The sequence below is a fragment of the Desmodus rotundus genome, chromosome 3 (assembly GCF_022682495.2).
Source record: "Desmodus rotundus isolate HL8 chromosome 3, HLdesRot8A.1, whole genome shotgun sequence".
Taxonomy (NCBI): domain Eukaryota; kingdom Metazoa; phylum Chordata; class Mammalia; order Chiroptera; family Phyllostomidae; genus Desmodus; species Desmodus rotundus.
Window position 1 is genome coordinate 25,895,133 of NC_071389.1, and position 12,463 is coordinate 25,907,595.

A 12,463-nucleotide genomic window follows, 5' to 3' on the forward strand; every position below is an offset into this window, starting at 1 on the left:
GATTCATGCAGGGGCAGCATCCTAAAGAGACTTTCTATTCATTTCTGTTACTTACATAACCAGAACTTCCCTGAATTCTGGCTGCTATGCTTGTCTTTTGACTTTATGAATTTTCATATTTTATTTCAAGAAATTCCTTCATGTCTCCCCTTAAGTTATCCAGAGTAGGTGTCTGTTGCTTGTAGCCAAAGGATTTTATTTTTTATTTTTATTTTTTTAAATTTTATTTATTTATTTTTAGAGAGAGGGGAAGGGAGGGAGAAAGAAAGAGAAATATCAATATGTGGTTGCCTCTCATGTGGCCCCCACTGGGGACCTGGCCCGCAACCCAGGCATGCGCCCTAACTGGGAATCGAACCGGCAACCCTTTGGTTTGCAGCCCGCGCTCAATCCACTGACCTACGCTAGGCAGGGCGGATTTTTTTTTTTTTTATATTTTATTTATTTATTTTCAGAGAGAGGGGAAAGGAAGGAGAAAGAGAGAGAAAAACATTGATCAGTTGCCTCTCGCATGTGCCCAGACCCGGGACCGAGCCTGCAACCCAGGCAGGTGCCCTGACCAGGAATCAAATCAGCAACTTTTTGCTTTGCAGTGTGATGCCCAAACAACTGAGTCACACTGGTCAGGGTGAGTCCCTTACCATTAAGCTCAATAGCAGGGTCCTATAGCAAAAGAACAATAAAGTCAGTTAGAAGAATATCAGAGATAGCAAAGAGGACCCCGAAACGAGATGACATTTAGTGAACCAACTCTTTCAACACATGATACAGTAATTTTCTCCTCAGACATACCACCACAGTGTCTGGATTGGAAAGGTTTCAGAAAGGGTCCGAGTTGTTACTGATGCATTGTATTCAGAGCCACCACCTCGGTTTGGTCTTACAGGTTTTGTAATATAAACCCCCCCCTGGACCTGCCACTCACATAGATAACGATGCGAATGGAGTCCTTGGTGTGTAGTGTGTTGACCTATTACTCCCCTTGGGCATCTTGTGACAGCCTCATGTAGCCCCCTCCTCCTCCTGAATTTTCCCTCAAGTGCGCAGTTGGGCTTCCCTGAAGTCAGTCAGGGCCACAGCAATCCATCAGACGGGTTTGTTTGTGCCAGAATCAAACAGTGGACATAGATCAAGACTTTGTTTCTCAGGAGGTTCCTGGGAAATCCACATACACACCGAATGCTTGTGCCCCACTCTGAATGCATATGTTGAAGCCCCAACACCCAGTGTGGCTGCATTTGGAGATAGAGTCTCTAAGGAATTAATTAAAGTTAAATGTGGTCATGAGGGTGGGTCCCTGATCTGATGGTATTAGTGTCCTTATAAGAAAAGACACAAGAGCCCTGTCCAGTGTGGCTCAGTTGGTTGGGCATTGTTCCACAAAGCAAAAGGTTGCCAATCGATTCCCTTGTGCCTGTGTTACAGGTTCGGTCCCCAGTTGGGGTGCATGTGAGAGGCAAGTGATTGATACTTCTCTCTCACATCAATGTTTCTTTTCCTCTCTTTCTCCCTCCCTTCCCTTCTCTCTAAAAATAAATAAATAAATAGGAAGAGGCTCCAGAGGCACACTCCCAGGAGCACATCTGCGTCTTCCTTTTCCCCTTCTTCTTCCCCCACAGGCACACATCTCCTGAACTCTAAGGGACCCCACAAGACGTACAACCAGGGGAGCAATAGGAAGCAGCAGCTCATCCTGGGTTAACCCCCTGAACCTGTCCCCAAGGCCCCCCTTTCTCTGACTCTCCAATGAGCTGACCGTAGCCCTGCCTTGGCTCACTTCTTTCCCATAACATTTCTAGAGCCACAGCAGCCCCACCTAGTCTCTCTCCTGTTGCTTTTTCTATCCTAAGTCTCCTTGTTTCACTGTACCCAGCTCTAATAAATGTTAAAATAAAAGAGGCACCAGAGAACTCTTATTCTCCCTCTCTGTACACACACGCACTGAGGAAAGTCCACGTGTGGACTCAGCAAGAAGGTGGCTGTCTGCAACCAGAGTGTTTGCACCAGAAACTGAACTTGCCAGCACCTTGATCTTAGACTTTCTAGCCTCTAGAACTTTGAGAAAACTAATTTCTATTTTTTAAGCCACTCAGTTACTGGCATTTTGTTAAGGCAGCCTAAGCTAAGACAGATTTAAATAGATAAGTGGAAGTGGAGAGAAGGGTATTAATGAATTTCACTCATCAGAAGCACTGACTCCCAAGCTGTGTCCAATCTAGCCACCTTGCTACAGGTGTTTGTTGTGGGGGAGAACAGGTGAATGAAAAATTGGGAGAGAATAGACCAACTCTTTCTGTGTTTTATGTTTTCTTCAATATATAATCTACCACCGCACAAACACACACAAAGATTAAACAGATATGATATTAGTTAGTAGGGAAATATAAATCAAAAGTACAATGAAATACCACTTCATACCTGCTAGGATTGCTACAATCAAAAAGACAGACAAAGACTATACTTCCAGGGATCATTTCTACAGTTTGTTACTAGAGACGTTTTTCTGAACGCCTGGAGCACCTGAAACCACAAGGAGGAGGTGCAGTGCTGTTCCTGAATGTGAAGTGGCTGTTGGCGGTGTTTTTGCAACAACTATTGGTCATCGATGATTGTTCTTCTCTTCCTTTGAGAGTGTAAGAGGGAGAGGATGCAGTCGTAGTGGTTTCTTTAAAAAAAAAAGACAAAAACAAGTGTTAGAGAGAATGTGGAGAAGCTGGAACCTTGAGATATACTGCTGGTGGGAATGTCAATGGTGCAGCTACTGTGGGAAATAGTTGGCAGTCCCTCAAAAGTTGAACATAGAGTTGCCATATGACCCAGCAAGTCTACTTCTAGGTATTTACCCAAGAGAACTGAAAACATGTTCATACAAAAACTTGTAGCCTAGTATTCATAACATCCTGATTCATAATAGTCAAAAATTGGAAACAATGTAAATGTTCATCAACTGATGAATGAATAAACAAAATGTGGTATGTTCATAAATTAAATACTATTCAGTCATACAAAGAATAAAAGAATGATATATGCTGCAACATGGATGAACCTTAAAAACATTCTGCTTAGTGAAAGAAGCCAGACATAAGAGGTCACATATTGTATGACTCCACTGATATGAAATGCACAGAATAGACAAATTCATGGAGATAGAAAGTAGATTAATGGTTGTCAGGTGCCGGGTGGGGGGATGGGGAAATGACTGCTAATAGGTATGGGGCTTCTTTTTGGGGTGATGAAACATGTTCTGGAATTAGATAGTAGTGATGGTTGCACAACCTCAAAAACATACTAAGAACAACTGAACTATACACTTAGAAGGGTGAATTTTTATGGTATGTCAATTATACCTCAATAAGGAAAACTAGAAAGGATAACAAGCTACTTCTGCATTTATAGACCTTGAACAAACAGACATTTGGTAACACCATCAACCTTGAATTTTCTACCAAAATGCTAAGCAAGAAACAATCAGAGAACAAGGGGAAAGAGTTTATTATAAATTATGAAATGTTAATTTTAAAAAATCTATATTGGATACAAAGCTAATTATAAATGCAATACAAAATTCTACAAAGTGCAAGCAATACCCAAACGTGTAATGTAGAAAGTCAAAGTCTCCTATAACCTTCTTGTATGAGCTAATGTATATTATCGGTTTAACTATCCTGACATCTCAAATGCCTAATAAAATAAAAGTTTATTTTTCACTTCTGAAATACAAAACGGGATTTCATCACTGAGCAATAAACTGCTCCCCTCTAATCGATCATTCAGGGACCCCGATTCCTTGCATCTTGTGCCCTCATCTCAATTGAACACAGAACTTCCAAAGTTGATACAGAAGGAGAAATGGCAGGGAGAATTGTCCACAATTCCATTGGCCAGACCTCAGGCACATGGCCATAGCTATCTGCGAGGGAGGCTAAGAAATGTAGTGAGTGCCCAGGAGGAAGAGGAAAAAGATTTATTGAATTGTTGACCAGTGTCTGCTACACCCACCCCATGGATAACTCTGTCAACAGTTTTGAGCAAAGTCCTACAACTATTTTGTATGCAAATCCTAATATAATAGTACTTAAATTTTTTTTTATCCTCACTTGAGGACATTTTTTCTTTCATTGCTTTAGAGAGAGAGGAAAGGAGATAGATAAACATCAGTGCAAGAGAGAAGCATCAGTTGGTTGCCTCCTTACATGCCTGCACCAGAGATTGTACACACTTGGATGGGGGATGGTACCTGCAACCTAGGTATGTGCCCTGACCAGGAACTGAACCCGAAACCTTTTGGTTACCAGATGACACTCCAACCAACTGAGCCACCCAGCCAGGGCTAATAGTACTTTTTAATGAAAATGGAATCACACTATGCATACTGTGCGTGAGTAGGCTGATTCAGATTAACCTATGTTTATTTGCCATCCATACACACTCAGAATTCAGAAAACACTGATTCAAACCTTGGTTATCTCAGGCAGACATTATGCACTGTTATTCAAATGCTTTTCATGCTGACTCGGATGCTACTCAGCACACTCTGACACAGGCTAGCCTGTGCAGATGGCTAATCCCATGCAGGCAGATTTGATTGGGGAGCTGGGCGGAGGGTTCACAGCTCTACTAAGGTTCATTTTCCTAGAGAGTTGCTTTCTTTACTCCTTCAAAAGAAAAACTTAGCCCTTTAGAATACTCTAGGAGTGCCCTGGCCAGTGTGGCTCAGTGGATTGAGTGCAGGCCTGAGAATCAAAGGGTCACTGGTTCGATTCCCACTCAGGGCATATGCCTGGGTTGCCGGCCAGGTTCCCCAGTGAGGGCTACGTGAGAGGTAACCACACATTGATGTTTCTCTCCCTCTTCTTTCTCCCTTCCTTCCCCTCTGTCTAAAAATAAATAAGTATTTTTTTAAAAAATAAAAAAATTCATATTCATATATCTATTATTCTTATTTTAGGCTCTGATGTTGTTAATTATTCTCTTCAGGGCACATTTTCATTTTTGGCCCGTGCAACAATGTTTCTCTCCTTCTATCTCCATATATGTATGAATTTTGTGGCATATGAATTATACGGTCTGCCTGTCTGCCTGTCTATAGAGAGACATACCCTTTAATTCCATAACACACTTCCTTTCCGACCCCTTAGACGACGACCATAATGTGTTTAATACTATCTTTGTGTTTGTGTTCTTGCAAAATGTATTGTTTTGTGTCCATATGTTTTAAATTTGCTAAGTGGTTTGTATTTATAACTTATTCTGACCTTTTAAAATCAGCACTGTTTGTAAGTTCAGGATCCATCCAATGTAAAGTGTACATCTAGTCACTGTTCCCCATTGCTATATAGTAAGTACTCCATGGTGTACATTCACCGCATTTTATTTATTTACTGTCCAAATGAGAGAAACCCAGATTGTCTCCACTCCTCTGCACCACAAGTAAAATTCTAGTTGGGACTGTGCGGGAATTTCACTGAGATAAAGACTCAGAAGCTGGTCTGCTGGGCCACTAGGTATACATACACATTATTGGACCATGTGCCACCCTTTTGCAGTCTAGAATAGTTGTGCCAGCCTTCATTCCTATCATGAAGAGCTCTCATTTCCCCAATAAAGCCCATCATCTCTCCAGGATCTTTCTGCTATGTGATTAGATGTAAAGCAATATCTCATTGTTAACTTACGTATTTCTGATTATAATTTAGTTTAGACATCTCTTCATATGCTTTTTACCCCTCTGAATTTCCTTTTCTATTGTCTACACATACCCCTTTCTAGCAGTAATTTTAAATGGAAGTTACTGTATTTTTCTTGTTGATATGTAGGAGTCCCTTGTCTTTTCAAGATCAGGGATCAGCAAATTATAGCCCACAGGCCAAATCTGGCACACCTCCAGTTTTTGTAAATAAAGTGGGTTTTTTTTTTTTACTTATTGATTTGAGAGAGAGAGAGACATTGATTTGTTCTTCCATTTATTATGTATGCATTGGTTGATTCTTCACTTGATCTTAGCCAAAAGGCCAAGAAGCAATTGTTGGTTAATTCTTGTACGTGCCCTGACTGGAGATCAAACCCACTACCCTGGGCTATCAGGACAACAGTCTAACCAACTGACCAGGGCCATGTAAATAAAGTTTTATTAGAACAAAGTCACACTCACTCACTTACTGTGTCTATGGCTTCTTCTTGTTACAATAGCACAGTTAAATAGTTCTGTCAAAAACCATCTCGACCACAAAGTCAGTCTAAAATATTCACTGTTCTCATGGACAGGAACAACAGTGTGGTGATTGCTGAGGGAAGGAGGTGTAAGGGGACTAAATGGTAATGGAAAAATATAAAGATTAAATCAATTAAAAAAAGAAAATCACACAAATAAACTAAATAAAATAAAATACTGTTTGTTCCTTAACCGAGTTTTTCCAAACTCTGCTGTAGATAATAATCTCTTATTAGCATTAGACATGGAAAATATCTATTCTCATTTTGTCATCTGTCTTTTAACTTTGTCCTTAGAGTCCTTCATGGAACCAAAAATCTAAGTTCAGAAGAATGTCACCTGTGCTAAAACACAAAATAGAAAGTATACTTAATACATGGGTGAATTTGGCTAAGGAGATTTCCTGGTAGAATGTTCAAAGTACCAACTGGTTTCTCCTAGTTGTCAATGATAAAAAGGAAGAGAGCAGCTAAAAAGGGACGTGTTCTGGGTAAATTTAGAGGACATATGAAGGGCTCAGACAGTCTTTCTAGCCATCAAATGTTTTTCAAAGGAAGAATAGTCTTAGAGATGAAGTCAAGAGTGCATTTTCAGACTCTTTGTTAAGACTTTAGAAAGTATTAAGTGCATGTTTTATAGAGCTGCTCTCTTCTAAGAATGCTAGATTGCCTCTTAGACTTTTTCTTACTAGCTTTTAGGAGTCTTCAGGGTCTCTCTTTCTTTTAAGATTTTATTTATTTATTTTTAAAGAGGGGAAGGGAGGGAGAAAGAGAGGGAAACATCAATGTGTGGCTGCCTCTGGAGCATCCCCTACTGGTGACTTGGCCCAAAACTCAGGCTCGTTCCCTGACTGGGAATCAACCAGCAACCCTTTGGTTCTCAGGCCTGTGCTCAATCCACTGAGCCACACCAGCCAGGACAGGGTGTTTCTTACAGCATACTGAATCTCAGACCAAGGTAGAGAGAGGCTGGTCTTAAAGACATTTATGGATGTGTTTTTTTAAGAACCTAAATAAAATTCATAGAAAACACAAAAATTTAGGAGAACTGCATTTGTAGAGAGAAGGACCACCAGCTTCAAATAAAAAAGAGAGTTCAAAATAAAAAGATCCCTTGGAACTGCCAACTTTCTATGGGCAAGCAGCAGGCTGTAAAAGCTACACAGCAGCAAATATGAGCCACTTCTTATGGGAAAGGAAGGATGGCTCAAAATGAAGAACCACAAGTTCAGAAGGCAGCACTAAAAGCCACAGAGAATCATTCCAGGGAGGAGGATTGGGTCCCAATCAAAAAAATGGAAACTCGTACTTGGCTTAGGTCCCCTCTTTTAAACAAGAATACTTATTGCAGTTATCTTACCCCTGCGACACCACTGTATGCTATTTATTTCACAGATCTTTAGATCGGTCAAGAGGAATCACACCCAAGCAGCCACATCTGGAGGGCCTTATATACACCTGCACCTCATTTAGATGTTGAGATCCTGAATTCTGAGCTGATGCCATAATAAGATGAGACTTTGGGAGTCCTGAGAGGAGAGTGAGTGTATTTTGCACACTCAGTGGAGGTAAACTATGTTGACCAGAGGGTCGGCCATGGTAAATGGTCTTTAAATACATATATATATCATTAATCTCTGCTGTATTTGCAGTATGTCTTAATTTCTACTCCAAATATTTTTTGTGCTTTTGTTTCATCATTTCACCACAGGCTTGTCTAGTTCATTACTCTTCTCAAAAAATCAACTTTTGGCTACATCAATCTTTTAAAAATCACATGCATTTGTCTTTTGTTTATTCAGTTTATCCTGTTATTTTTATAATCTCATTACTTTCATTTTCTTTGATAGTTTTGTTGTTCTTTGTCTAACTTCTTAAATTTAACATAGATTTGGGGGAATATTGAGTAAATTTACTCAAATGAAGAAAGCTTAAATGATACAGTACTGAAAATATTAGAAATTTATAAACAATAGAAAGTGAATATAAATTAGCCAACTCTATGAACACTTCCAGCTAGGTATTCATACAAACACATATTCACCTTTTTCTTTGTATATGAATAACACATAAATTCATGATATAATGACTTAAATTTTAGCCTATCTTCTTTTTTTAACTTAAGCACTCAAGGCTGTGCATTAGGTACATCCCACAAGTTTCATTACGTAGTATTTTTTTTAAAGATTTTATTTATTTATTTTTAGAGAGGGGGAAGGGAGAGAGAAAGGAGAGAAACATCAATGTGTGGTTGCCTCTCACGCACCCTCTGCTGGAGACCTGGCCCCTCAACACAGGCGTGTACCGGGAATTGAACCAGCGAATCTTTGGTTCACAGGCTGGCACTCAATCCACTGAGCCACACCCATCAGGGCTCAGTACATAGTATTTTTAAAGTCATTCAGTTCTAAGCATTTTTCTGGTTTCTTGTATAATGCCTTCTTTGATCAGTTTAGCAGTATGCTTTAAATTTTCCAAACATACGGGGTATTTTTAGTTGTTACTGTTATTGTCCTCCAATTATAATGTAGACACACAATGTGGTAAGTATAATATTGTTCCCTCGTTATGAAAGACTTGTTTTTCTTTTTTATATTGAATTTATTGGGGCGATACTAGTTAATGAAATTCTATAGGTTCCAAGTGACAATTTTATAATACATCATCTGTAGGTTATATTGTGTGTTCACCTCCTCAAGTTGTCTTCCATCACCATTTATCCCTTCTTTACCCTCCTCTACCTCCCCACCCCGCTTTGCCTCTGGTAATCATCATACCGTTGTCTGTGTCCATGACTTTTTCATTTTTCTCTTTGCTTAAACCCTGCGTCCTTCTCATGCAGCTCCAACATCCTCCCCTCAGACAGCTGTCAGTCAGTTCTCTATATAGATGAGACTTTGAAAGTTTAAAACATCAAAGCAAATAATTAATACTAAAAGTTTTTGTCCACACTAAGTTACTGTGTATACAAGTATGCTTTAATTATTAAAAAAAACCGCAATGTGTATGATACTAATATCTCTTTAAAAAAATTAAAAACCAACCATGCTTTTAGCATGATAAAATTATGGAATTAAATCAGGGGTTTCCATTTATGTAGAATGCTGTTGTTAAAACTTACTCCACACCATCTTTAAAACTTGAGAATATTTTTAATATCTCTGATTTTTTATCAGAATCATGATATCATGAATTTATGTGTTATTCATATACAAAAGAAAAAGGTGAGTATGTGTTTGTAAGAATACTTAGCTGGAAATGTTCATAGAGTTGGCTAATTTATATTCACTTTTTATTGTTTATAAATTTCTAATATTTTCAGTACTGTATCATTTAAGCTTTCTTCATTTGAGTAAATTTACTCAATATTCCCCCAAATCTGCAACAATGTAGGAATGGCTTCATATGTTTCTCCAGTAGTTTAAAAGTATAGTCTAATACAGTTAATACTGTTTTTCAAATTGAATCTTGAATGCAGCTCAATACGTAAAATGCATTAACATGGTGCTATTCTAGCTGAGTGAGATGGGACAGAGCTTGATCTCTTAGGTCTCCCCAGCTTTTCCTTTCCCCTTCTCCTCCCCCATATTCTTTCCCTCCTCCCCCCAAATCTTGAAGGCTTCCAGTTCCTGGCTTTATTGTCTCTCTTAAATCCCGAGCATTGTTTCTGCTTAGGTTTCCATGAGGCACTCCCAATGCTTTGTTGTGTTGTCGTTAAGCTGGCTCAAGTTGGTTTTCTGTTACTTGCAATTAAAAAAACAAAAACAAAAAACTTTAAATAATATTGTTGCAGTTTGAGATTCACTTAGGTAATGGAAAGAGGCTCTGGAGTGAGAAAGCTGATTTTTTTGTCATTTGCAAAGGGGATTACACTTAACTTTTGTGACTATTAAAAAATACTAATATATTTAAAGAATCGGTATTGAGTAGGCTCTCAACAAATGTTATATGAATAATATTAGTCTTTTTGGGTTTTTTTTACATAATAAAATATATTTTTTTTTATTGTTCAAGTACAGTTGTCTCCATTCCCCCCCACTACCCCACCCCAGCCATCCCTACCTCCCACCCTAGATCCTACCCCAATTTGGCTTTGTCCATGTGTCCTTTATACATGTTCCTTGATATAATGTTAGAATCTTATTAGAAGTCACTCCTACCCACTCCACCCCCAAGTTGAAGGAGTGGATAGCAGGATTCAAGGTAGCCAAAATTAGCAAGGCTGCCATCTTGTGGTAATTTATTGACACACTGTTCAAAGTCATTTAGCATATTTGGGGTTTTTTTTTTTTTTTTATTGTATTGTTTTCATTACCTTTTAGTCCCCTTATACCCCTCTTTACCACCCCCCCAATCACCACACTTGTCCATGTCCATGAGTCCATTTTCCTTTTTGCTCATTCCCTCCTCCCCTCAACCTTGCCCGTCAGCTGTCATCCTGCTCTTTATCTATCTATGAGCCAGTCTCTATTTTGCTTGTTAATTCAATTTGTTCATTAGATTCCACATATGAGTGAAATCATACAGTATTTATCTTTCTCTGAAGATAACATAGGCAGCAAAATCTCAGACATAGCTCATAGCAATATTTTATCAGATATATCTCCCCAGGCAATGGGAAAAAAAGAAAAAATAAATAAGTGGGACTACATCAAACTAAAAAGTCTTTGCACAGCAAAGGAAAACATCAACAAAATAAAAAGACAACCCACAGAATAGGAGAACATATTCACCAATACATCTGATAAGGGGTTAATAGCCAAAATTAATAAACAACTTAACAAAACTCAACACCAAAAAAACAAACAACCCAATTAAAAAATAGGCAAAGGACCTGAATAGACACTTCTCCAAAGAGGACATACAGATGGCCAATAGACATATGAAAAGATGCTCGATGTCGCTAATCATCAGAGAAATGCAAATTAAAACTACAATGAGATATTACCTCGCACCAGTCAGAGTGGCCATCATCAATGAATCAATAAACAACAAGTGCTGGTGAGGATGTGGAGAAAGGGGAACCCTTTTGCATTGTTGGTGGGATTGCTGATTGGTACAGCCATTGTGGAAAGCAGTACAGAGATACTCCCCAAATTAAAAATGGATCTGCCTTTGACCCAGTGATCCCACTTCTGGGAATACAAGGTCTGTCCAGAAGGTATCCAGCCATGTAATGTGAAAAATAGAGACACTTATCATAGAAGATAGAAGAAACATTGTACATAGGACAAGGACACCTCAGTCCCTTTCGAAGTAGGCACCTTGGGATCTCACACCATTCTTTCATTCCCCATCAGCTGCCCCATCATATTTTCCTGAATCTCATGGATGGCCTAAAATCTCTTCCCTTTCAAAGGTGATTTTAATTTTAGGAAAAGCCAGAAATCACAGGGTACCAAAACTATTTTAATTTTAGGAAAATCCAGAAGTCACAGGGTGCCAAATCTGGGCTGTAGGGGGTGGTGAGTCACCTGGGTGATTTGCTGTTTTGCCAAAAAACTCTGCATGAGTTGTGATGCATGAGTGGGCCCAATGTCGTGATGAAGCTGTGGCCTTCTGAATCATATGAGTAGGAACGTTCAAGCTTAACACAAAATTTGATGCAGATTTGTTGCTCTACTCACTCAGTCATTTTGAATGAGATGGCCACACATACACACGCTCACTCAGCGATATTTACCACCCCCACTAACTAGTACAGTGAAGTCATCATTGTTCATGCATGTACATTCCAATCCACTCTCCTTGCCTGCCAGGTTACAATGTCTGGACTTTTTAGATATTTGAAGGAGCCCCAATTTGAAAGAACATAATTTGAAAGAACATAAGCACCCCTATGTTCACTGCAGCATTATTTACAATTGCCAAGATATGGAAGCAGCCCAAATGTCCATCAGTAGATGGGTGGATAAAACAACTATGGGACATTTACATAATGGAATACTGCTCATCTGTAAAAAAAGAAAATTTTACCCTTTGTAACAGTATGGATGAACCTGGAGAACATTATGCTAAGTGAAATAAGCCAGTCATTTAGCATATTTGATGCCAGATACTCAGGAACTTAAAACTACATGAAAGGATGGCAGACACCAGAGAGCCAATGGGATGAAGGTAATAACTAAAGATGTGGGACAAAGGTAATTCATTGTTGGAAAGCGCAAGAAATAAAGAACCTAAGACTGAATTTTTAGGAACTGTAACCTTGCACAGAGAAGTCAGGAAAAGGGACAAAAGAAGTGACTGAAGA

General features: G+C 39.0%; 1 non-coding gene across 1 annotated transcript; it reads left to right on the forward strand.

The window, feature by feature from the left end:
- The first annotated feature begins 2,451 nt into the window (after nucleotides 1-2,451).
- On the forward strand, nucleotides 2,452-2,663 carry LOC112299680 (small nucleolar RNA U3). The gene has a single exon (XR_002974277.1). It is a non-coding gene; the product is annotated as a small nucleolar RNA U3 (small nucleolar RNA).
- Nucleotides 2,664-12,463: the final 9,800 nt, after the last annotated feature.